General features: G+C 48.7%; 1 long non-coding RNA gene across 2 annotated transcripts in view; it reads left to right on the top strand.

Moving 5' to 3' along the window:
• LOC115504013 overlaps positions 1-26590 on the top strand; it is a 39803-nt gene that overhangs the window by 8498 nt on the left and 4715 nt on the right. Inside the window, exon 1 of one of the 2 annotated variants that reach the window (XR_004342935.1) lies at positions 22092-23016. The exons of the other annotated variant lie outside the window; for it this stretch is intronic. This is a non-coding gene — a long non-coding RNA (uncharacterized LOC115504013). Of the gene's footprint in view, positions 1-22091; positions 23017-26590 lie in introns of those variants that run through there. 2 annotated transcript variants of the gene reach the window in all.

The raw sequence follows: 26590 nt of genomic DNA, 5'->3' as shown, positions 1-26590 counted from the left end.
CAATGGTAATCTTTTTTTTTTTTTTAAGTTTTTTTTTAAACACTTTTTTTTTTTAATGTTTATTTATTTTTGAGACAGAGAGAGACAGAGCATGAACGAGGGAGGGTCAGAGAGAGGGAGACACAGAATCTGAAACAGGCTCCAGGCTCTGAGCTGTCAGCACAGAGCCCGCCCGACGCGGGGCTCGAACTCACGGACCGCGAGATCATGACCTGAGCGAAGTCAGCCGCCCAACCGACTGAGCCACCCAGGCGCCCCCCCAATGGTAATCTTTCGCAAAATTATAGTGTATGATATTATGGTAGCGTATATGTATGCATATATCTATATACACATATACGTACATATGTGGCTAACAAGTCAATTTCAGGGAAGAGTAGATGTTGCGGTCTTGAGTCAGAATTCTATAGGGCATCACGCTAGAAATTCAAGGAGGGTCTCTATACAACAGTCTCGAAGAGAATTTCTTCTTGGGGAAACCTCAATCTTTACTCTTAAGACCTTCAACTGATTGGCTGAGGCCCATCTACATTGTCTGGGGTCACAGCCACTTTACTCAAAGGTGACTGATTTAAATGTTAATTACACCAAAATAATACCTCCACAGCAACATCTAGGCTAGTGTTTTACCAAACAACTAGAAGGCATGGCCTGCCAAGTTGATACATAAAATTAACCGTTGCCAAGAAAACTGGACCTCCCTCTTGTAGGACTTGAACTACAAAGCTTACCAAAGCCCAGCATGTGAAAATGTAAAATGCATCTCCTTCAGTTGCAATTGTAAAGTGAATAATTTTTCAGTAACCTCTTCAGACCTCCCTTGGAACATGAAATAGCTTTTTTTTTTTTTTTTTTTTTTTAGCTTTTTCACATTTATTTTTGAGAGACAGAGATAGAGCATGAGCTGGGGAGGAGCAGAGAGAGAGGGAGACAGGATCCGAAGTAGGCTCCAGGCTCTGAGCTGTCAGCACAGACCCCGACGCAGGGCTTGAACTCACGAACAGCAAGATCATGACCTGAGCTGAAGTTGGACGCTTAACCGACTAAGCCACTCACGCGCCCCTGAAATTGTTTATTTTTTTTTTTTAATTCTTTTTTTTCAACGTTTATTTATTTTTTGGGGACAGAGAGAGACAGAGCATGAACGGGGGAGGGGCAGAGAGAGAGGAAGACACAGAATCGGAAACAGGCTCCAGGCTCTGAGCCATCAGCCCAGAGCCTGACGCGGGGCTCGAACTCACGGACCGCGAGATCGTGACCTGGCTGAAGTCGGACGCTTAACCGACTGCGCCACCCAGGCGCCCCAGAAATTGTTTATTTATTAAAGAAACATATTTATTCCTCAAGCATATCCTATTGCCCTGAAAAATAAGCCTCACAAGAAAGCAATTTCCCCAGATCAAGCAGTGAGATGTGTAGTATAGAAAACAGGAAACAGTCCTTCCAAATACAAACCCAGGGCAATAGATTTCTTTTAGCAGTCAGCCCAGGTTTTAACTGAACTTAGGAAATAACCAGCATGGCACTAACAGTGGATACCTAACTACCCACATTTGTCATAATTTTATTGTTTTTTTTTAATGTTTTATTTATTTTTGAGAGAGAAAGAGAGCACAGGTGAGGGGGTGAGGGGGGCAGAGAGAGACAGGACAGAGGATCGATGCGGGCTCTGAGCTGGCAGCAGCGAGCCCGATGTGGGGCTTGAACTCACGAACCGTGAGATCATGACCCGAGCCAAAGTCGAACCCTCAACTGACTAAGCCACCCAGGTGCCCCTATTGGTGTTTTATTCTAGCTATAGTATGTTTTATTTTAGGTTGACTTTGTTAAACTTTTTTGAATTATTTCAGTTCAGGCCTCCATCAAGAGTTTTACACATGTGTTTTACATATGAGTTTTACAGTTTTACATATGTGTACACATGATAGGTGTGTGTGTGTGTGTGTGTGTATATATATAACATAAAATTTGAGCTACGTTTGAAATATTTTTTTTTTTATTTAAAAAAATTTTTTTTTTCAACATTTATTTATTTTTGGGACAGAGAGAGACAGAGCATGAACGGGGGAGGGGCAGAGAGAGAGGGAGACACAGAATCGGAAACAGGCTCCAGGCTCCGAGCCATCAGCCCAGAGCCTGACGCGGGGCTAGAACTCACGGACCGCAAGATCGTGACCTGGCTGAAGTCGGACGCTTAACCGACTGCGCCACCCAGGCGCCCCTACGTTTGAAATATTTATAGACATTTCACCCTAGAGGATATACAGATGGCAAATAAACACGTGAAAAGATGTTTAGTTAATATCATTACCCGTTAAGGAAATGTGAATTAAAACCACAGTGAGAAATCACTACCCGCTATCAGAATGGCTAAAATGAAAATTACTAACAACACCAAATGCTGGCGAGGACATAAAAACACGTGGAACATACACGTGGCTGATACGTCTTCTGCAGGCAGGCGTGTGAGATGGTGCGGCCTTTCTGGAAAACAATTTGGCAGCTTCAGAAAGAAGGACACAGACAACTATCACATGACCCGGTTAATTGCACTCCTGGCGTTTATCCTAAAGCAATGAAAACATGTTCGCACAGAAACCTGTGGGTGAGAGGGTGAATGTTCATAGTAGCTTTGTATGGAACAGACAAAACCTGGAACCAGCCCAGGTGTCCTTCACACAGGTGAATGATTGACAGACCTTGATCAATCCATACTATAGAATACTACTCAGCAATAAAAGGGAGTGAGCTATTTTAATTTTATTTATTTATTTGGAGAGAGAGAGGGCGCACTAGAGGGAGGGGCAGAGAGGAGAGACAGAATCCCAAGCAGCCTCCAGCCGTCAGTGCAGAGCCCATTGTGGGGCTCGAACTCACAAACTGAGATCGTGACCTGAGCCGAGATTAAGAGTCAGACACTTAACCGACTGTGCCACCCAGGCACCCCTGAACTTTTCTTTTTTTTTTTTTAATTTAAGAGAGACAGAGGGAGAGAGAGAATCTTAAGCAGGTTCCACACTCAGTGTAGAGTCCAAAACAGGGCTCAATCCCATGACCCTAGGATCATGACCTGAGCCCAAACCAAGGGTTGGATGCTCAACCAACTGAACCATCCAGGCACCTTGGGAGTGAACTATCGATTCCTGCAACAACCAGAATGAATGAGTCTCCGGGAAATTATGCTGAGTGCCAAAATCAAATCAAATCAAATCAAAATCAATTTGAAAGGGTAACAATATATCTGATTCTTATATAACATTTTTGAAATGGCAACATTTTTTCAAGATTGGGGGAAGAAGAGCAGTTGGAAGAAGGAGGGAGGGGGGGTTCTAAAAGGGCAGTACTGGCGATGGTGGCGGTGTTGGAACAGTTTGTATCTTGACTGTGGTGTGGAGATGGAAACCCACACCCGTGATAAAATTGTATGGAACTTAATACGTGCATACAAACAAATGAATACAAGTAACCCGAAGAAATCGGAGTAAAATTAATGAATTGTATCAATGCAATATCTTGGCCGATAGGTCTCAGGACCCTAACCGATGTTTGCACATTGATGTTCCTAGCAGCATTACTTACAACAGAGAAGATCTGAAAGCAGTCTAAGTGTCCGTCAACAGATGACTGGAGAATGTGATGAATACATACATTATTCAGCCTTAAAACGGAAGGAAATTCTGACCCCTACTACAACACGGGTGAACCTTGAGGACATTATGCTGAGTGAAATAAACCAGGCGCAAAAGGACAAGTGTTAATATGATTCCACTTCCATGAAGTACCAAGAATAAGTAAATTAATAGAGGCAGAAAGTAGAATGGAGGTTTCTAGGGGCTAGAGGATGGGAGCTGGGAAGTTGATACTGAACGGTGACAGAGTTTCAGTTGAGGAAAATGAAAAACTTCCGGAGATGGTTAGTGGTGACGTTTCACAACAGCATAGATACAATTAATGCTACTAAATTGTACACTTAAAAATTTTTTTAATGTCTATTTATTTTTGAGAGAGAGAGAGACACAGAATCTGAAACAGGCTCCAGGCTGTGTGCTGTCAGCACAGAGCTGGACACAGGGCTCAAACCCACAAATTGTGAGATCATGACCTGAGCCAAAGTCAGACACTCAACGGACTGAGCCACCCGGGCGCCCCAGTTGTACACTTTAAAATGGTAAATTTTAGGGGCAGCTGGGTGGCGCAGTCAGTCAGTCATCCGACTCTCGATTTTGGCTCAACTCACGATCTTACAGTTTGTGGGTTCGAGCCCCGCGCTGGGCTCTGCACTGACTGCCCGGAGCCTGCTTGCGACCCTCTCTCTCTCCCTCTCTTTCCCTCTCTCTCTGCCCCTCCCCTTCTTATGCTCTCTCTCTCTCTCAAAATAAATAAATAAACTTGAAAGTGATAATTTTATGTTACATGTTGGGCGTGTTCCGTCTCTCCTGCGCTTGTGAGTGAGCGTGCGTGCGTGAAATCACACTTCTTGTGTGGCCTTTCTGGGTCTTCTCCCCCGAAGACGCCGCAGAGCGGCATTGGGATCTGGCCAGCACACCCATCCTCCCAGCTTCCCCTCCCTCCCAGCCTGTCCAAGATCAGGGAACACTTGAATCTCTGGTTCTGTCACACTCCCTCAAGGTCTGGAGGAACAATGCACAGCATTCTGCGGTCTGTAGAACTCACTGCCCAACTTTTATACCACGAGCTGTGTATAATGTCTGCTTAGTTAACCTCACCTGGCCTGTCAGTGCTTATGTGAATTGGGGCCAATGAATAGACCAGTAGGTGCATCTGCTTATCAAATGATCTCGTAAGACATGCTGGCTCCCTTCTCAGTCATAATCCTACCCCGATTGCTAGAAGAAAATGAAAAAAGGAAAGAGGCCCTCCCCTCTGGAAGCTGCAGTCACATTGGGCAGCAAGACAATTTAAATTAGGGGTGCCTGGGTGGCTCAGTCGGTTAAGTGTCCGACTTCGACTTGGGTCATGATCTCAAAATTCATGAGCCCACGTGGGGCTCTGCACTGACAGCTCAGAGACTGCTTGGGATCCTGTCTCCCTCTGCCCCTCCCCTGCTTGCGCTCTCTCTCTCTCTCTCTCTCAAAATAAATAAAAATAAACTTTAAAACAAAAAGACAATTCAACCAAAATGACTTGATTTAGTCCTATGTATTGCGCAACTCCTCTGCCCTGACGGAGGTGGTGTTCTAGAGAAATCAACAGAGAACCTTAGCCTGTGCATGCTTCCCACCTTCGCCAAGAAGGCACACTGGCAAAGGGGGCTTGTTCAAAACACAAGCCTGGAGAATCTCCTGGAGGCTGAGACCCTCTCAGGTGGAGCTCTGGAATTTTTTTTTTTTTTTTAATAAAAAGTACCCAAGATAGGGGTGCCTGGGTGGCTCATGATTTCAGTGCAAATACACAAACTCCCCAACTTACCCTGCAGGCTCGCCAAATCTCAGAGAAAGACAGCAGACCTCCAAGGAGGGGTTCCCAGTTAGTGTGACCACGTGATTAAAATTACCATTTTGGGGGCCGCCTGGGTGGCTCAGTCAGTTAAGCGTCCAGCTTCGGCTCAGGTCATGATCTCACGGTTCATGAGTTCGAGCCCCACGTCGGGCTCTATGCTGACAGCTCAGAGCCTGGAGCCTGTTTGGATTCTGTGTCTCCCTCTCTGCGCCTCCCCGACTCGTGCTGTCTCTATCTCTCGTGAATAAATTTAAAAACAAATTTTTTTAAAGAAGAGATGAACTTGCTAAAACTGATTCTCTCTCTGCCCCTACCCCACGTGCATGCACGCTCTCTCTCAAAAATAAATAGAACATCAAAATGTATGTATATATATGTATATACATATATATATATATATATATATAAAGTCTATTTATTTAAAAACCATATGTCTGAAGGGATGTGGGTGGCTCAGTTGAGTAAGCATCTGATTCTTGGTTTCTGCTCAGGTCCTGATCTCTCAGTTTTGTGGGTCCAAGCCCCGAGTTAGGGTCTACACTGGCAGTACAGAGCCTGCTTGGGATTCTCTGTCTCCCTCTCTCTCTCTCTACCCCTCCCCCATTCACTCTGTCTCTGTCTCTCTCAAAAAAATAAATAAACTTAAAGAAATAAAAACAGGGGCACCTGGGGGGCGTAATCCAACTTTGGCTCGAGGTCATGATCTCACAACTCATGGGTTCGGGCCTCACGTCAGGCTCTGTGCTGACAGCTCAGAGCCCAGAGCCTGCTTCAGATTCTGTGTCTCCCTCTCTCTCTGCCCCTCACCCCCTCTCAAAAATAAATAAACATTAAAAAATTTTATAAAAATAAATAGAAACCGTATGTCCATTGACATAACCCTCACCACACCCTATGCTCTATCTCGTATTATCACCCTATGTTATAGTTGGAAGTGAGGCACAGAGAGGGTTAATAATTTACCCAAGGTCACACAGTCCTGCAGGGCTGACCTTATTTGTAGCTAGGCCAGTGGACCCCGGTGTCCGGGCCCTTAGCCGCCATACTCCTCCGTCTGCTGCAAACACAGCACTCCAGATGGGGTAGGAGCCAGCTGCCTACAGGTGGTACCTAACTCCACGGACCCAAGGGGAACCCTAGGCAACCATTTTCATCTGCTCTCAGTCATCTATGACAGGCAGTACTGGAATTTGCTTTCCTTTTTAGAAGGTCTTGTCCCCCCTCTATTAGGGTTCTCTGGAGAAACAGAACCAGTCGGACGGGCACATAGATAGAAAGAGATTTGCTATGAACTGGATCGTGCCCACCCAACTTGATACGTCAAAGCCCTAACCCCCAATGTGCTATATTTGGAGATAGGCCTGGAAGGGTAATTAAGGGTAAATGAGATCATAAAGGTAGGGCCTTGATCTAACAGGAATAGTGCCCTTGGAAGACCAGACACTGGAGAACTCCATCCCTCCCTCTCAATCAGTCTCCTTCCCTCTCTCTCTCTTCCTCTGTCCACCATGGAGCACACAGTGGGAAGACATCTGTAGGCGAGGAAGAGAGCCCTCACCAGAGGGTGAATTTTCTGGTACCTGGATTTTGGATTTCCTAGCCACCAGAACTGTGAGAACATAAATTTCTGTTGGCTAAGCCACCTAGCTTATGGGATTTTGTTATGGCAGCCCCATCGATTTTAAGGATCCGGGTTCAGGTGATTATAGAGGCTGGCGAGTCCCAAAGGCTGGAGACACAGGAAGAGTCAGTGCTGTAGTGCAGGTTCCAAGGTCGCCTGCTGGCAGAACCCCCTCCTGCTGGGGGAAGGTCAGTCTTTGGTTCTGTTCAGGCCTTCAGCCTATGGGATGAGGCCCACCTGCATTATGAAGGGCAATCTGCTGGGGCGCCTGGGTGGCTCATTCGGTTGAATGTCTGCCTTTGGCTCAGGTCATGATCTCACGGTTGGTGAGTTCAAGCCCCACATCGGGCTCTGTGCTGTCAGCTCGGGGCCCACTTCAGATCCTCTGTCCCCCGCTCTCTCTGCCCCTGCCCCACTCTCTCTCTCTCTGAAAAATAAAATAAATTAACTTAAAAATAAATAAATAAATAAAATGTAGCATTTCCCCCCCCTTCTGTTTGGGTACAGTTTAGCAGGCTGTGTATGTAAGATGATCTAAAGCAGGGGTTCTCTGCCTCAGCATCACTAATGTTTTGGATCCAGTAGTCCTCTGATTGGGGGGCCGTCCTGTGACTGTAGGGTGTCGGGCAGCAACACTGGCCTCATCCGGCACTGAGGACTGCAGCCTGGACCCTCTCCTGGGGGACACGTTGGAGCTCGGGCCTTAATCCAGCCTTTCCTGTGGAGGCCTCCCCTTGTGGCAGAGAGCGCAGTGTTCTGGGTCTCTGCTCTTCCTCTTTCGGTCCTTCACCGACACTGAGCACCACGTGACTGACCATCCCACCGCTGGTGGCCGCTCACGTGATGGCTGGCTTGGTGCTTACTGGCGAAGGAGAGATAAAGTTGGGGTGGCATCGCTCTCCTCTGTGTCCTCTCTCCAACATGTCTACCCTCTAGAACTACCCGGGTCTCTGCCACCAGGACCTGGTCATTTATTTATTTGTTTGTTTATTAAAGTTTATTTATTTATTTCAAGGTAGGGGAGAGGGGCAGAGAGAGACGGAGAGAATCCCAAGCAGGCTCTGCACTGTCAGTGCGGAGCCCGATGTGGGGCTCGAACTCAGGAACCGTGAGATCGTGACCTGAGCTGAAACCAAGAGTAGGACGCTTAACCCACTGATCCACCCGGCCTCCCAACCCTCGGGGTTTTTTTTGTTTTGTTTTGTTTTTTTATTTAAAAGGCCAACGATGAGAATAGTATTCAACCACGAAAAAGAAAGAAAGAGATGCCATTTGCCACAACAGGGGTGGACCTTGAGGGCATTGTACCAAGTGAAATAAGTCAGATAGAGAAAGACAAATACCAAATGATCTCAATTATATGTGGAATCAAAAAAAAAAAAAAAAAAAAAAAGACTAAACTAATCTAAAGCAAAACCAAGCTCATAGATACAGAGACCTGATTGGTAGTTGCCAGAGATGGGGGTGGGGGCAGGTGGACAGGGTGAAGGAGGTCAAAAGATACAAAGTTTCAGTTACAACGTATATGTTACAGGGATGTAATAGTCACTATAGTTAATACTGTATTGCATATTTGAAACAGTAAACCTTAAACGTTTTTATCATAAGGAAAAAAAAATGGTGGTTTTATTTATCTTTTAATGTTTATTGATTTTTGAGAGAGAGACAGAGCGCGAGCAGGGGAGGGGCAGAGAGAGAGGGAGGCACAGAATCCAAAGCAGGCTCCAGGGTCTGAGCTGTCAACACAGAGCCCGACGGGGGGCTCCAACTCACGGACCGCGAGATCACGACCTGAGCCAAAGTTGGATGCTTAACTGACTGAGCCACCCAGCCGCCCCTATATCTCAAATTTTTGAAAAGGAAAATACTCCTACAGAGAAACAAAACAAATAAATAAGGATGAGAAGGGGTGGCCACAGGCTCGCTACGAGCAAGTCCCTTCAGTCTCCCTGGGGGCCAGTGTCAGGGACGACCCTTCAGAAGCATCTGCTTCTGTCCCCTACCCTGTCTCCCCCCTTCCCGTGGGCACAGATTCTAGGCTATGAAGCCCCTACCACTTGTGGATGTCTGTATGCCGACGTCGGGGCAGAGACGGGGCCAAGTGAGGGTGGGACTGTCTCTACATATTGGACGTTCAGAACCTTCAGTCCATAAGACAAACTGAGTCACCACCCTTCCATGACTAGTATCTAACCTTGATCTGCAACTATAAAGTGTTCTGTATTTATGTGACTTCAGAGACTTTTCTGCAAAAACAGACACCCTCCCTGCAGTGTCTAACATCTAACTCCAACCCCAAGGGTGGAGCAGATTTTCCTATTTCTTTGTTCTGTAGGCCTACACGTCCAGGATCCTGTTTAAGGTTTTAGAATGCCTTCAGTACTTGCCAAAATAAAAATAACTCCCCCCAAGGTGCCTGAGTGGCTCAGTCGGGTAAGAGTCGGGACTCTTGATTTTAGCTCAGATCATGATCTCACGGTCATGAGATCCAGCCCTGGGCAGGCCTCTGCTCTGGGCATAGAGCCTGCTTAGGATTCTCTCTCTCCCTCTGCCCCTCCCCAGCCCCCCCCATATAATAATAATAATAATAATAATAATAATAATAATAATAGTTCCCATAGGGAGGCCTAGCTGGCTCCTTCAGAAGGCTGTGTGACTCTTGATCTTGGGGTTGTGAGTTCAAGCCCTATGTTGGGTGTAGTGATTACTTAAGTAAATAAAACTTAAATAATAATGGCCATGAAAAAGAAATTCCCACTGCTCTCCATCCCCAGGGTTCTGACAACACAAAAATGTCTCCAAACACGGCAGGTACCCTTTGGGGGACAAAATGGTCCCCCTTGAGAAGCATTGATTTAAAGTAGCTTCTAACCATCCTTTTTCCTTTACTAGTTCCTGGAGAGCCATAGCAGGAATGACTGGTTAGCCCAGCCCTGGAGTTTGTATAGACACACACGCGTGTGGCCAGAGGACCATGTGGCAGGGGGAGGGTATGCCACAACCAATTGCCTGTCCCACCCGGCCCCTTTCCGTCCACCTGCTCATTGCCTCTCCTGTGCATTTCCCTCCCCGTCTTTCACTGACCTCATTCTGCAGTGCAGGTCGGGCCTGGGAGTGGCATCCGTGAGATTGTGGCAGAACAGGTTGTCCAACCCTGAACTGGAGAAAGGAGAACCTGTCTCTGCCCAAGCCGGCGTTCCCAGAATATCACCTGCACACGCGCTCACAGGGTGACCTTGGGAAAGGAACGGGGGTGGGGCCTCAGGGGCTCTGATTCTCCCAGGAGAAGGGTTCCACTGTCGTGGGTTTATCTGGCTGTTACTTCTCCTTGGGGCTGCTCACTTTTTATCTTTCATCTAATTACTTTTTTTTTTTTTAAGTATTTATTCAGTGCTCGCTTCGGCAGCACATATATTAAGTATTTATTCATTTTTGTGAGAGAGAGAGAGAGTGAGAGCCAGGGAGGGGCAGAGAGAGAGAGAGAGGGAGACAGAATCCAAAGCAGGCTCCAGGCCCTGAGCTGACAGCATAGAGCCTGACATGGGGCTCGAACTCACGAACCATGAGATCATGACCTGAGCCAAAGTCGGACGCTCAACCGAGTGAGCCACCCAGGCACCCCAAATGACTTTTTTTTTTTAATGTTTATTTATTTTTGAGAGAGAGAGAGAGACAGAGCCTGAATGGGGGAGGGGCAGAGAGAGGGAGACACAGAATCTGAAGCAAGCTCCAGGCCCTGAGCTGTCAGCACAGAGCCTGACATGGGGCTCAAATTCATGAACCATGAGATCATGACCTGAGCCTAACAAAATAGACACTTAACCGACTGAGCCACCCAGGGACCTCTTATCGAATGACTTATTAACCCAAGACAGTTCTATGAAGACAAAAGCAGCCTCTTAACACTTGAAAGTAACAACCACCCACACTTAGAATGGCTGCTATCTAGAAAACCGAAAACAGGGGCGCCTGGGCAGCTCAGTCCATTGAGCATATGACCCTTTTATTCGGCTCAGGTCATGCTGTCATGGTTTGTGAGATCGATTTCCGAGTCCAGCTCTGTGCTGACAGCGTGGAGCCTGTTTGGGATTCTCAATCTCTCTCTCTCTCTCTCTCTCTCTCTCTCTCTCTCTCTCTCTCTCTCAAAATAATAAGTAAACATTAAAAAATAAATAACAAGTGCTGGCGAGGATGTGGAAAAATCCGATCCCTCGTACCCTGTTGGTGGGAATGTAAAACCTGCTGTTGCTGTGGGATACAGTGTGGCAGTTCCTTGGAAAATTAGAAACAGAGTTACCATATGATGCAGCAATTCCCCTTTGGGGTGTAGAACCAAAAAACTGAAAGCAGGATGTCAGAGATGTTGGTACATCCACGTTCAAAGCACCATTATTCATCATAATAGCTGAATAGTGGAAACAACCCGGTGCCCACCAACAGATGAGTAAATACCAAATGTGGGTAATATTCAGACTTAAAAGGAAGGACATTCTCACACATGCTACGATGTAGCTGGACCTTGAGGACATTATGTTAACGTTATGTTAAGTGCAAGAAGCCAGACACAAAAGGACAAATACTGTATGATTCCTTTTAGATGAGGTCCCTGGAAGAAGCAAATGGATAGAGATGGGCAGGAAAAAGGTGGGAGCCAGGAGCTGAGGGAGGGGAATGAGGATTTAGTGTTTCATGGGGACAGAGTTTCAGTTTTGCAAGACAGAAAGTTCTGGAGATGGGTGGCGGTGATGGCCGCACGACAGTGTGAATGTGCATAATGCCACTGAGGTAGACACTTAAAAACAAAGTTTGTGGGGCACCTGGGTGGCTCAGTCGCTTGGGTGTCCGACTTTGGCTCAGGTAATGATCTCGTGGTCCGTGAGTTCGAGCCCCGCGTGGGCTCTGTACTGACAGCTCGAAGCCTAAAGCCTGTTTCGCGTCTGTGTCTCCCTCTCTCTCTGCCCCTCCCCCGTTCATGCTCTGTCTCTCTGCCTCAAAAATAAATAAACATTAAAAAAATTTTTTAAGTGGTAAATTGTATGGTTTGCATACTTTGCCCCAATTTGGAATAATCCTCATAAGCAGTAATAAATCCATGCCCCCCAGCTGACCTCCCCCAAGCCCGCCCGGGGTCCTCACGACCGACCCCAGGAGCTGGCTGGCAGATGGGAAGATGCTCCCAATGAGAAGCATCAGGCCTGGCTGGTCTCCCCCGGGAAAACCCGACGGCTGCTTCCTCTGGGCAGGATCACGACAGCCGTATTTATGGAGGGGGGCGTGGAGGTCCTCGTTGCGACGCTGTCTGTCGTCCTTGGCCCTCCTGAGATCAATCGCTCAGGCCCACATGGCAGGATGAATTAGGAGGGCCCTGAGTCAGCACAGGCAGTAGTTCCTGCCCAGAGCCTCGCTTGGCCCACAGGGGAGGAAGAGAAAAGCCACCCTCTCAGCGGCTGGACGCCTGGTGCTCCCTTGAACAAGCATCCGCTGGCCCCTTTGCTCTGGTGTTAATCAAATCTGGCAGAATGGCCTGCCGTGCTACCAGACACTGCTAGATGCCTGGATTGGATTTGTTTCCCTTCATCTTTAAAATTTCCAAAAAAAAAAAATTGGGCGCCTGGGTGGCTCAGTCGGTTAAGCGTCCGACTTCAGCTCAGGTCACGATCTCATGGTCCGTGAGTTCGAGCCCCGCGTCAGGCTCTGGGCTGATGGCTCAGAGCCTGGAGCCTGTTTCCGATTCTGTGTCTCCCTCTCTCTCTGCCCCTCCCCCGTTCATGCTCTGTCTCTGTCTCAAAAATAAACAAACGTTAAAAAAAATAAAAAATAAAATTTCCAAAAAAAAAAATAGGAGAGGCCAGGGATTATGTTTCTTTTCTTTCTTTCTTTTTTTTTTTTAATGTTTATTTTTGAGCGCGAGAGAGAAACAGAGCATGAGCAGGGGAGGGGCAGACAAAGAGAGGGAGACACAGGATCCGTGGCTGGCTCCAGGCTCCGAGCTGTCAGCGCAGAACCGACTCGGGGCTCGAACCCACGAACTGTGGGATTATCACCTAAGCTGAAGTCAGACACTCAACCCAACCGACTAAGCTACCCGGGAGCCCCAGGCCAGGGATTGTGTTTCTGATGCAAGATGAAGATAGCATTTCTTCTGAAATCAGCCTCTAGAATCTTCTTAAGCTAGAAGGACTGGACCAGTGGCTGCACTGACCTAAGCTGAAGTCCTTACCATGCCCCCACAAGACCCCTGCCCTCACCTCTGCAAGTCCCCACTCATTGGCTCACGCCAGCCACACTGGCCTCCTCACTGTCCTAACAGCCTGCCAGGCACATTTGTGCCACAGGGCCTTTGCTCCTGCTGTCTTTCTGCCTGGAGCATTCTTTCCCCCATCCCTCCGCTCCCTCAGACTTTTACTCGAATCCCAACTTCTGTAATGACTCTGTTTTATATTACAGCGGCTCCCTCAGCACCCAGCTCTCCCAGTGCCCTTTCCACTTTTCCATTTCTCTAGGACATGCTTTATCGCGGTGTCTGGTTTACTTATGTGCCATGCCGGCCATCTGTCCCCCATGGCCCTCACTTGCCTTTCCCATTAGCGTTAGAGCTCGGTGGGAATGTGGGATCTTCTTTTTGTTCCTTAGTGTGTCCCATGTGTCTGTAATAGTGCCTGGTGTATAATGTGTGCTCAGTAAACATAGTCAAATAAACGAATTCACTTGTGCCGCCAGTATGACACCGTGTATTAGAATTTGCACAGTATTCAGTGGCCAGGAAGGATTCCCAGACTGTGAGTGATTTGTAATTATTTTTAAGCTAGCATATACTATATTTAAAAAAATTGTGGCAAACGTGTGCGTCGGTCAGCAGCAGCTCCGTCCCCTCCAGGGGCTCGAGGCCAGTGTCTTTCACAAACAGCTTCTCTGTCAGTTTCTAATGGTTCTGTTCTGTGATGTCGTGATTTATAAGAAATATATATTTGGCTTTGTCCCGTTTCTGGCACGGAGCTCCTAAAACCCTTGGGATGTCCACAAGCGGTAAGAGGGATAGAGGTGTTGGGACGCCTGGCTGGCTCAGTCAGAAGAGCATGCAACTCTTGGCCTCGGGGTTCTGAGTTCGAGCCCCACGTTGGGTAGAGATTGCTTAAAATCTTACCAAAAAAAAACAATGATAAAAGTGTCTTGATATTAATCATAAGCACACCTGAATTTATATTAATGAGGTGAGTTTTGGGGCACCTGGGTGGCTGAGTGGGTTAAGCTTTTGGTTCAGGTCATGATCTCGCAGTCTGTGAGTTCGAGCCCCGCGTCGGGCTCTGCGCTGACAGCTCAGAGCCTGGAGCCTGCTTCCGGTTCTGTGTCTCCCTCTCTCTCTGCCCCTCCCCGCTCACACTCTGTCTTTCTGTCTCTGTCTCTGTCTCTGTCTCTCTCTCTCTCTCAAAAATAATAAAATTTAAAAAAAATTGTTTTTAATGAGGTGACTTTTGGAAAGCACGGGAGGAGGGGGGCTGGTTGTCCAGGGAACCAGTGCTGTGATTGGAGAGCTGGCACATTCAGTCCCTCCCCACACCAGCCTCCGGGGACAGTCGAGGGACTGGAGAGTGAATCTACCGCCAGCGGTCAGTGATTTCATCAAACAATGCCTATGTCATGAAGCCTCCATAAAAACGCAAAAGGGTGGGGTTCAGAGAGCTTCCAGGTTGGTGAACCGGATGCACTTGCATGCTGAGCCCCAAACTCTGCAGGGACAGATCTCCCGGGTCTGGGACCTCACCCTACATATCTCTGCGTCTGGCTGTGTGATTTGTATCCTTTCTTATCCTTTGGTGTAAACGGCTAATCTAGGAATTACACTGATTCTCTGAGTCCTGTGATCTGCTCCAGCAAACTGCTCGCACCTGGGGAGACGGTTGTGGGAACCTGTGATTTAAGGCCAGTCCATCGGAAGCACAGGTGACAAGCTGGATTTGTGACTGGTGACAAAGGGGCAAGGAGGCAGTCTTGTGGGACTGAGCCCTTAACCTGTGGGATCTGATGCCATCTGTAGGTGGGGTGTGGGGAGTAAATGGATCTCGTTCTCAGAGAACTGTGGTTGTCCGTTTTGACCTGCCTTCTGTCCCCACCCCCACCAAGGGCTTGCTGTCACGTCACCTCCCTCAGAGTTGTCCCAGGGCTGGGGCAACTTCCCCGGGAGGCATCTGCCAAAAACTGTGAAGACATCTGCTACCTCAGCCATCTGGGGCGAGGGATGCAGAGGGGACAATCAACAGAGAGACCGAAAAGCCTGGTGAAAGGAAATGACGATGGCCTCCAGATGGGACACGAGGAAAAGTCAGTCGAACACAAAAGAAAGCAGTAACAGAGGACTTAGGAGCAAAACAGATCCAAGATGTACAGGAAAAAGTAGTCCGTGTCTCTCAGCAAACGTTTCTTCAACCTTGACCGTGGCCAGACACTGGAGATTTACATCCAGCAGCTTTCATTGTCCCCGGGGAAGCATTTCCTCCCAGCACATCGATGTGTTACCACATATACAGATTATTGCTGACCAGGGAAGCGCACCCAAGTTGCAGGGTTTTTCCCGGGGATTTCATTAGGTAGGCGTGACTGATTGGATCATTGGCCACATGGATCGATCAAAAGCACGTCCCCTCCCCTCCCTAGAGGTTGGGGTGATAGCACAGAGCTCAGCTCCCGCCATCTGATCACGCAGTTGGTCCTTCTGGCGTGGTCAGCCCCCACCCCGAGTCATCCTAGCGTAAATGATCCGGGGCCGACCATGAGTCATCAAGTCGCGTAAATTACCAAGTGGCCTGAGGTTCCCACCATGAGTAACCAACAAGATCCTATCGGGGAAGTCCCGACGGTTTAGAGGTGACCTCCGGAGAGCCAGGACGGACACCAGACCTCTCTTTGGTAATTCTTCACCATACAGTCTTATACCTCAATTTAAATGTATCAAAATAGGGGGGCCTGGCTGGCTCAGTCAGTTAAGAGTCAGACTCTTCATTTGGCTCAGGTCATGATCTTGGAGCTCATGAGATCCAGCCCTTCACTGGGCTCTGTGCTGACAGGGCAGAGCCTGCTTGGGATTCTCTTTCTCTCCCTCTCTCTCTCTAGGCCTCCCTTGCTCTCTCTCTCTCTCTCTCTCTCTCTTTCTCTCAAAATAAATAAATAAACTTAAAAAAATAAAGTTTATCAAAATAATAACTCCACATGTAGGCCAACTGTAATAAAAACCTAGTCATCAGAGAGAGAGAGAGGACTTAGGATCAAACAGAATAAAAGCAACAACAATCATATTGACCACTGACATTACAAAAGCAACATGGAATTCAGAAGACAGGGAATCACATCTTTAATACACTGCTATTAAAAAACAAGAGGCAACTTAGCACCAAAAACCATTTTCAAAATACAGCGAAAGGAAGACGTTTCAGGCAAATAAAACTACGAGTTTGCCACCAGCAAACCCACGTCAAAAGAAGTTCTAAAGGATGTCAAGCAGAACAGAAGAGAAGTGATCCCAAGAGGGAGAGGGCTGAGAGCCAAGAAGGAAGATTGAGCGAAAAAAGTGATAAATGGGCGTAAATCCAAATGAAGGTCGAATTTGAAATACTCATGATAACGCAATGTATTGTGAGGTTGATACATGAACAGTTTAGAACTCGTTTTCTTTTTTTTTTAATTTTTTAATGTTTCTTTATTTTTGAGAGAGGCAGAGACAGAGCACGAGGGGGGGAAGGGCAGAGAGCGAGGGAGACACAGAATCCAAAGCGGGCTCCAGGCTCTGAGCTGTCAGCCTAGCTTGGGGCTTGAACCCACGAACTGTAAGATCATGACCTGAGCCCAGTCGGACGCTTAACCGACTGAGCCACCAGGCGCCCCTAGAACTCATTTTCTTTCTTTCTTTTTTATTTATTTTTTTTTAATTTTTTTTTCCATGTTTTTTTTATTTATTTTTGGGACAGAGAGAGGACAGAGCATGAACGGGGGAGGGGCAGAGAGAGAGGGAGACACAGAATCGGAAACAGGCTCCAGGCTCCGAGCCATCAGCCCAGAGCCTGACGAGGAGCTCGAACTCCCGGACCGCGAGATCGTGACCTGGCTGAAGTCGGACGCTTAACCGACTGCGCCACCCAGGCGCCCCAGAACTCATTTTCTTAAAAAGCAGTATGGTGGCCAGAGTTCAGCACATGTTTCTTGAGCATAGAAGGCAGCAGCCCAGATTCCCGATGTGTCCGGATGTGATGCGAGAAACATAAATGCAGTGATCACTGTGCGATCTCCGAGCGGCAAGTGCCCGGGACGCAGGGTGTGGGTCGGGAAGCTAGACCCCGCAGGGCACCCGCTGCAGGAGCCCCAGAAGGGGGGGAAAGGCCGGCGGCCTCCCAGCACAGCTGGTTTCTGTGAAACCAGCTTCCGAGGTGTCACCGGTCAGAAGTGATGGGGCAGATGGCCACGTGACCTTCCCCCAGCCGATGACCTCGTGAGGCTGGGTGCCCTGGGCCGGCTCTGTTTGCACACGGAGAGCCCAGCCCAGGTGTGTGGTGCTCCCATGTCCGCTGCCAGTGTGTGCAGGGAAGTGTGCCCTTTTTTTTTTTTTTTTTTTTTTTTTTTTTTTTTTTCAGGAAAAAGGCCTATTTCAGCGCAGAAGGTGGGTAAGAACCAACCTGAGTATCACTGTCACCTCGGGACACAACACGTGGCTGTCTGTTACCTAATTTTGGATGCTTCTCGCTAGCCTCAAATAATTCCTAGGTTAAAAATATTTTCTTGGGGCGCCTGGGTGGCTCAGTTGGTTGAGCGTCCGATTCGCCTAGGTCATGACTTCACGGTCCGTGGGTTCGAGTTCCGCGTCGGGCTCCATGCTGACAGCTCAGAGCCTGGAGCCTGCTTCGGAGTTTGTGTCTCCCTCTCTTCTCTCTGCCCCTCCCCTGCTCACACTATCTCTCTTTCCTCAAATATAAATAAACAAACAAATAAATAATAAAATATTTCTCAGTAATGCTAATCATTAGGGAAATGCAAATCAAGCCACAATGAGATACCCCTTCACATGCATTAGGATGTCTATTATATAAAAACAAAACAAAGAAAATCACAAGTGTTGTGAGGTCCTAGAGAAAAGGGAGCCCATCTCGGGGGCCTGAGCGCTCAGTTCGGTGAGCATCCGACTCTTGGTTTCGGCTCAGGTCACGATCTCACGGTTCCTGAGTTCGAGCCCCAAATTGGGCTCTGTGCTGACAATGCAGAGCCTGCTTGGGATTCATTCTCCCTCTCTCTCTGCCCCTCCTGCACGAGAACTCTCTTCTCTCTCTCTCTCGAAATAAAAAAATAAACGTTAAAAAAGAAAAAAAGAAGAAAAAGAAAAGGGAGCCATCCTACACTGCTGATGGAAATGTGAAGTGGGGCAGCCACTGTGGAAGACAGTTGTCACACATTGTAGCAGGGGCAGAATTTCCTTCCTTTTTAAAAAAAGTGTTTTTTTCGATGTTTCTTATTTTGAGAGAGAGGAAGACAGAGTGTGAGAGGGGGAGGAGCCGAGAGAGAGAGGGAGAGAGAGAATCCCAAGCCGGCTCCACACCCGGTGCAGAGCCTGACTCGGGACTCGATCTCACGGCTGTGAGATCGTGGCTGGTGCCGAAATCAAGAGTCTGACGCTCAAGCAACTGAGCCCCACCCCCCAGGAGCCCCGATGCCGTTGTTTTTATACAGCCAGTGATACCTGATCGTTCTTCAAGCATTTCAACTCCGCAGCAGCTTTTATAAGACTCCTGCAGGGTCGGGTTTAGGGGATTATTTCAAAAGCCGACAGCCAACCGCTAACTGTTTTCAGGAGGAAGAGAGACTTTTCACAGAGCACCACCGGGTCAGCAAAGCCACAGATCAGCACACCAGCGGAGATAAAACAGAGCCGCAGACCCGGCACGCACCTCGACAAAGAGCAGTGCGGCCCCTGCAGGGAAGGATGAGAGATTCCCGGAGACGACAGTCCCCGGAGTGCAGTTTGAGCCAACCTACCGTAATTGCTCAAGCCGTAACCGGTCAGGGCTTGGCCGGACTCGAAACATGGAAGCTGTAAAGGTTCCGGAGCGGCCGGAGGAGCTAGGTTCTCAGAGCACCCGTCCCTGTTCTTGATTCAAAGGGTTATGAGAATTTCAAATATTGTTCACTTCGTGATTTGCTACGAAGGGTTAGATGCCACTAACCGTTGTGACACAGTTCCCCCAAGACTGCCCCGTTTCTCCTTTTTTTTTTTTTTTTAAGGTTATTTATTTTGAGAGAGGAGGGCGAGCAGGGGAAGGGCAAGGAGAGAGAAGGAGGGAGAGAATCGCAAGCAGGCTCTGCCCTGTCAGCGCGGAGTCTGACACGGGGCTCGAACCCCTGAACCGTGAGATCTCGACCTGAGCTGAAATTCAAGAGAGGGACACCCAACGGACGGAGCACCCCCAGGCGGCCCTGCCCTCACTTGTGATGTCAGCTGCAAGTTCAGGTTTTCTCAACACCACCTTTGGGTTGACAATCACTGGAAAGACCAGAACTGACCGGAAGCTGTTACACCCACAGTGTACAGTTTATTACGGGGAAAGGATGCTACAGATTCAGATCAGCCAAGAGAGAGGCACCCAGGCCGCGTGTGGGACAAGTGCCAAACGTGCAGCTTCTCTTGTCCTCTCCCTGTGGGGACAGGACAGATTGACTCTCCCAGCATCGGTGTGTGATATGTCCGGAAGACTGGAGCATCACCAGGGAAGCTCACCCAATGCACAGGGGGTGAGGTTTGCTGGGAGCCCTAGTACGTGGGGACATTTGACCAATTAGTCAATTGCCCACAAGGTTGATCTCAGTCTCCAGATGCACCGATGCACGTGACCCCCAACCCCCCACGCAGACCCCATTGTGGTCTTTCTGGCCCCGCCCTAAGTCATACCATTGGACTAGCCAGTGGGACCCAAGGCCTCCCGGCAACCAAAGACCCTCCTCTCCGGCATGACATCTCAGAGACGACCTCCCAGAAGTGGGGGGACCACATGAAACCCTACTACACAGTCTCCCGATCCGTTCCTCCAGGAAATGGTAAAGTGTGGGAGGGCAGAGACTAGAACCGTCTTTGTCTCCAGGGACCAGGGATGTGTCGGATGCAAAGAGTGGGGACTACTGAAAAGTACAATTCTTCCAGTATGGAAGTATTCGCGTCATCCTCGAAGGAGAGGGTGTGAATTTGCCACTGAGGAAGGTCTGAGCGCTCGGCCTCGGGGCTGCTTCTGAGCCGTTGTTCATAGAGAAGCCTCGTCCTCTCACCATGACCGTCACCGCAGTGGGATGAATGTCGATGCCCCCTGCACTCACCCCTGTGTTGAAATCCCTGAGCCCCCCACCAGCGGCTGGACCGGAATCACCTTTCCCGGACAGGGGCACAGGTCACTGGTGGCACGGGAGACACTTACAAGGTATTGGTGCTGCGAGGGCTCTGCGCCCTTCGGAGTTGGGGCTGTGTTCCTTATCACCTGGCCCCCTGGCTGGCGTCCCCGTCTAATGAGGTCGTGGCAGGGCTCAGGCACAGCAGCCTCAGGTGGTAACAGGGTCCAGCTAAGATGCATCTCATTGCTGGTTTTTAAAAAAATATGTTTAGTGTTTATTTTTGAGAGATGTGAGAGACAAAAAGACAGAGTGTGAGTGGGGGAAGGGCAGAGAGAGAGGGAGACACAGAATCCGAAACAGGCTCCAGGCTCCGAGCCATCAGCACAGAGCCCGACGCGGGGCTCGAACCCATGGACCGTGAGACGTGACCTGAGCTGAGGTCAGGCACTTAACCGACTGAGCCTCCCAGGCGCCCCACGTTGCTGATTTTGAAAAGTAATTTTTAGAAATCATGGTTAAGGGGCGCCTGGGTGGCTCCATCGGTGGAGCGTCTGACTCTTGGTATCGCCTCAGGTCGTGATCTCAGGGTTCATGAGTTCAAGCCCCACGTCGGGCTCTGAGCTGCCAGCACAGAGCCTGCTTGGGATTCTCTGTCTCCCTCTCTTCCTCTTCTCTCTCTCTCTCGTCTCTCTCTCAAAAATAAACAAATAAACTTTTTAAAAATCAAGGGCGCCTGGGTAGCTTAGTCAGTAAGCGTCCAACTCTCAATATCGGCTGAGGTCATGCTCTCACGGTCGTGAGATCGAGCCCCACGTTGGGCTCTGCGCTGGCACGGGACTCTGCTTAACATTCTCTCTCACGCCTCTGCCCCTCCCCCTCCTCACACAATTCACAGTTAACATAAAATTTACCATCTACCCGTCTTGAAGTGTCCTGTTCAGTGGCAGTTAAGCACATTCACACTGGTGCACGGCCATGCCCACCATCCATCTCCAGAACTTTTCCATCTTCTGAGACTGAACCTCTGTCCCCATTAAAACTAACCCTCCTTCCCCTCCCCCAGCCACCATCTACTTCCTGTTTCTATGACTGTGCCTATTCTACATACTTCATAGAAGTGGAGTCACAGTATTTTTCCTTTTGTGACTGGCGTATTTCACTCGGCATAATGTCCTCAGGATTCATCCATGTTGTGTCAGAATGTCCTTTTTTTAAGTTATTTATTAAAAAAAAATTTTTAGGTGTATTTATTCACTTAGAGAGCGTGCAAGTGGGGGAGGGGCAGAGAGAGAGAGAAAATCCCAAGCAGGCTCTGCACCGTCAGCACAAAGCCTAATGTGGGGCTCGAACCCACGAACTGCGAGATCATGAACTGAGCCAAAATGGATGCTCAACCGACCGACCCACCCAGGGGCCCCTTATTTACTTGTTTTTGAGGCAGACAGAGAGAGAGAGAGAGCAAGCACAAACGGGGGAGGGGCAGAGAGAGAGAGAAGGAGACACAGAATCTGAAGCAAACTCTAGGCTCTGAGCCGTCAGCACAGAGCCCGACGCGGGGCTCGAATCCACAAACTGTGAGATCATGACCTGAACCAGGGTCAGACGCCTAACCCGCTGAGCCACCCAGGCACCCCAGAATGTCCTTCTTTTTCAAGTCTGAATAACATTCCATTGTATGGATGGACCACATTTTGTTCATTCATTCATCCCGTTGGTGGACACTAGGGCTGACTCCACCTTTGGGCTACTGGGGGACCCTGGTGCTGTGACCATGGGTGTGTGGTTATCTCTTTGGGACCTTTTCTTTCCCCTCTTTCTGGGGAAGAACCAGCAGTGGATTCTTGGGTCCTTGGTAATTCTGTTTTGAATTCTTCCAGGAACCGCCATACTGTTTTCCACGGTGGCCATTATCACGTCTGTTTTTACTGTCCTTTAGAACAAGTGGCCCTGGCTGCCCGTATGATAATCGTAGAACATTTCTTTCATTAGATGAAACAGACCACTGAAATAAATCTCAAAGTCCGCTACGATATCTGGGTGCCGAGGCCTACCCCCAACTGCTCCGACTCGGCTTCGGGCTTGTAGGCTGGATTTTCGAGGTGAGCTTTTTTGTCCTTTGCTTGCTTGCTTGCTTTTTGGTCCCTTCGCTAATGGGCACCAACACCTTCTCCTTTCTCCTGCTATTAATCTGGCACAGACCTTCAACAGGGGGGGCGGACTGCCAGGTTTTTCTGACGTCTCTTCTGATGACCTGCATTTACCATCTTCACGATGCTTCCAGGGGCTCTTTGCCCGTCCATCCCTAAACACACAAACTGACCGGACCCTGTAGGAGTCACGTGTCCCGGGCTGCTGGCGTATTAATTCTTCACACCCTTTTTGCAGGGATAACGGCTAGCAAGGCTGCAGCTAATAGAGTTGTCCAGCTGTCTCCATGGTAACGTTATACCGTATCAATGTCACCACCTTCATCCCGCCAAGAACATGGTTCATAGGACCAAGCCCAGTTGTCTCCATGGTAACATTGTCCCGTATCGACATCACCTTCATCCCTCCAAGAACATGGTTGCACAGAGACCAAGGTAGAGCGGGTGTGTGTGTGTGGTGTGTGTGTGTGTGTGTGTGTGTGTGTAAGAATTGGTTGTATTTTAATCTCCACTTAAACAATTTTCATCTCTGTACATCAAGTTAACATGTTTAGAGCCAGAAGGCTCATGATGGGCTTTGACTGTATAAGGCAGCATTTGAAAGCGAGTATCACAGAGCAATGGCCTCACACTGTACGGGCAGAGGGACCTTCCCCCAACCACATGACGAAGTAGAACAGAATTCAAGTATGGTCTCAAGCATAGAGGCTATTAGAATCCTACTCTTTGAAAAAAAAAAAAAAGTAGCATAGGGGTGTCTGGGTGGCTCAGTGGGTTAAGCATCCAACTTCGGCTCGGGCCATGGTCTCGCGATTCATGGGTTCGAGCCCCGCATGGGGCTCTGTGCTGACAGCTGGAGCCTGGAGCCCACTTGGGGTCTGTGTCTCCCTCTCTCCCCCCCTCCTCCACTCACGCTCTGTCTCTCTCTCAAAAATAAATAACATTAAAATCAAAAAAAAAAGTAGCATTATGATGGCAAGAAATCTAACATAAGCTATGGCCACCAGCATCTAATGGCTGGGGTCCAGTGAGTAACGGTCGTGACTCAGTGAATGGGCGGGACTTCGCATTTGCAGCCACCCGGCTGTCATTTGAGGTCACCTCAAAGCCCTCTCTACAGAACATAAGGTGCAGGATGTAAAGTCATTCTTAATTAATGACGATCGTAGCCTACTCAGCCTGCTGTAACCAGATACCATAGACTGGACGGCTTATAAACAGCAGAGATTTCTCTGCAGGTTCTGCAGGCTGGGAAATAGAAAGACTGAGACAGCGGCACATTTGATTCCCGATGAGGGTGCGTTTCCTTGCTTGCACAGTATTATGGTTGTCCTCACCTGGTGGAGAAGAGCAAGAGAGAGCTCCCTGGGGTCCAAAAATCCCGTTCATGAGGGCTCTTCCCCTCGAGATCTGACCGCCTTCCAAGAGCCCGACCTCCCTAATACCGTCACCGGAGGGATTAGGATCTCAACATGGGAATTTGAAGGGGCACAAACATCCAGCTCGTAACCTTGACTGAGTGTGTGCTATGTATCAGGCACTGGAGAAGTGGTAGTGAACAAGAGAGACAGATCCCGGCTTCTTCCGACCTCTGTCAGTGTGGGGGATGGGCAGAGAAGAGACCAGCGAGAAGAACCTGGAAGAAAGGCAAAGTGGGGCTTGGGGCTACAGAGTGATCCCAGACAGAGTAGTCAGGGAACACTCTTTTAAACAGGTGACCCTGGGGCGCCTGGGTGGCTCAGTCGGTTGAGCGTCTGACCTTCGGCTCACGTCATGACCTTGTGGTTTGTGGGTTCGAGCCACATCAGGCTCTGCGTTGACAGCTTGGAGCCTGGAGCCTGCTTCGGATTGTTTTCTCTCTCTCTCTCTCTCCTCTCTCTCTCTCTGCCTCTCCCCGGCCGTGCTGTCTCTCTGTCTCTCAAAGATAAATAAACTTTTAGCAAAAATAATAAAAATAAAAGGTGACGCTAAGCAGAGCCCAGAATGAAGGGATGGAATCAGTCAGGTATATGGAGGGGAGGGAGCTTTCAGGAAGAAGAAACAGCAAGCGCAAAGGTCCTGAGGTACGACCGTGTTTGGTGTGCTTATGTTCAGAAAAGCTGTGAACTCATGAGCAGTTGGGGGACAAGCAGAAGACAATCCAAGGGGAGTTTTTAGGACATGGTGAATACCTAGGTGGCTACTGGATAATCTGTGCTGCTTCATGGGCATCTATCTGGAAAGCATGTAGCACGTTTGAGGGCTGAAGAAAAGGTCACCTTGATTCCCTTCTCCAAGGTGTTATATGCTGAAGCTAGTTTCCTTAAATGCTTTTGAATGTGACAGAGACAGGTTTTTGTTGTGTTTTTGTTGTTTTGTTTTGTTCTTAGGCTAAGGCGCATGGTCTCACTTAACTCGTGTTACCTAACGGTCTCTTGCCTCCTGGCCCCTGTATCCTCTTACGTAACTAACCCGCAGTCCCAGGGTGACCTGCTTCACAGAGGTGAACTATGTAGAAGCCATTGCCAAGGAGAATCAGTGGATAAGACCTCAGGTTGAACCAGGCTGCTTGCGCCTGAGTTCAGGTCCTGCCACTTGCATGTAAGATGGGAACAAGGGAACAGGAACCGTATCTGTATGAACACAATGGAAATATTAAGAAAGAGTTAGAAAACATAGGGGCGCCTGGGTGGCTCAGTCAGTTGAGTGTCTGGCTCTTGATTTCAGCTCAAGTCGTGATCTCATGGTTACGAGTTCAAGCCCTACGTCAGGCTCAGTGCTGACAGCACAGAGGCTGCTTGGGATTCTCTCTCTCCCTCTTTCTCTGCTCCCCCCTCGCTCTCGTGTGTACTCTCTCTCAAATGAATAAATACACCTTTTTTTAAGGAGTTAGAAAACCTAAAAGCAAAGAAAAAAAAACAACCTCAAATGCAGATTTTAGCAGCCAGACGAAAGAATCAGCACAAACGAAGATAGGGACGATAGTATTTATTGAGTCTGAGGAACAGAAAGAAAAAAGAATGAAGAAAAGTAAACAGAGCCTTGGGGACTTGTGGGAAACCATCACGCAGACCATCATACCTCCTCGTGGGAGTTCCAGAAGGAAAAGAATGAGGAGACAAAGGGGCAGACGCGGAGCTTGAAATGATGGTTGCAGACTTCCCAAATTTGGCGGAACGAACGTGAAGCACAATGAACTCGACAGAGCGAACGCAAGAGACCCACCACCAGGACGGGTTCTTACCAAACTGCTGACAGCCAGCGACGATGCGAATCTTGAAAGGGGCAAGAGGGAAGCAACTCATCACACGAAGGGTCCTCCAGATCGCGAGTAGATTTCTCATCAGAAACTTTGGAGGCCAGAGGCAGTGGCCTGATATGTTCTAAGTACAAAACAAAGAGAAGCGTCAAATAGCCTACATCTGGCAAAACTGTCCTTCGAAAGCGAGAGAGAGGGGCGCCTGGGTGGCTCAGTCGGTTGAGCGTCCGACTTCGGCTCAGGTCATGATCTCGCGGTTTGTGAGTTCAAGCCCCGCGTTGGGCTCTGTGCCGTCAGCATAGAGCCCGCTTCGGATCCTCTGTCTTCTCTCTCTCTGCCCTTCCCCCGCTCATGTTCTCCCTCCCTCCCTCCCTCTCTCTCTCTCTTCCACCCTCCTTCCCTCTCTCAAAAGTAAACAATGAGAAATTTTTTTAAGTTTATTTATTTTTGAGAGGGAGCAAGAGAGAGCGTGTGGGGGAGGAGCACAGGGAGCAAGAGAATCCCAAGCAGGCTCCCCCGCTGCCACCCAGGCGACCCTGTTTATGCTTTTGGACATCCGATGTATGACGATGTGATTTGGGGACCCCGACAACCGAAAGAAGTGCGAAGAAACAGCTCCTGTAAAGGAGCTTTTGTTCGTTATCGTTATTAAGCTGGTATGAATCCAAATTAGTGTTCTAACTTCAGGATGCTGAATGTAATCCCCCGGGAACCACAAAGAAATGGGAATGTTTCACTACAAAAAAAAACATAAAAGAGATAGAAAATAAG

Source organism: Lynx canadensis, chromosome A2 (assembly GCF_007474595.2).
Source record: "Lynx canadensis isolate LIC74 chromosome A2, mLynCan4.pri.v2, whole genome shotgun sequence".
NCBI lineage: Eukaryota > Metazoa > Chordata > Mammalia > Carnivora > Felidae > Lynx > Lynx canadensis.
The sequence above is the reverse complement of the archived record's forward strand: the minus strand, read 5'-3'. Positions and strand labels throughout refer to the sequence as shown.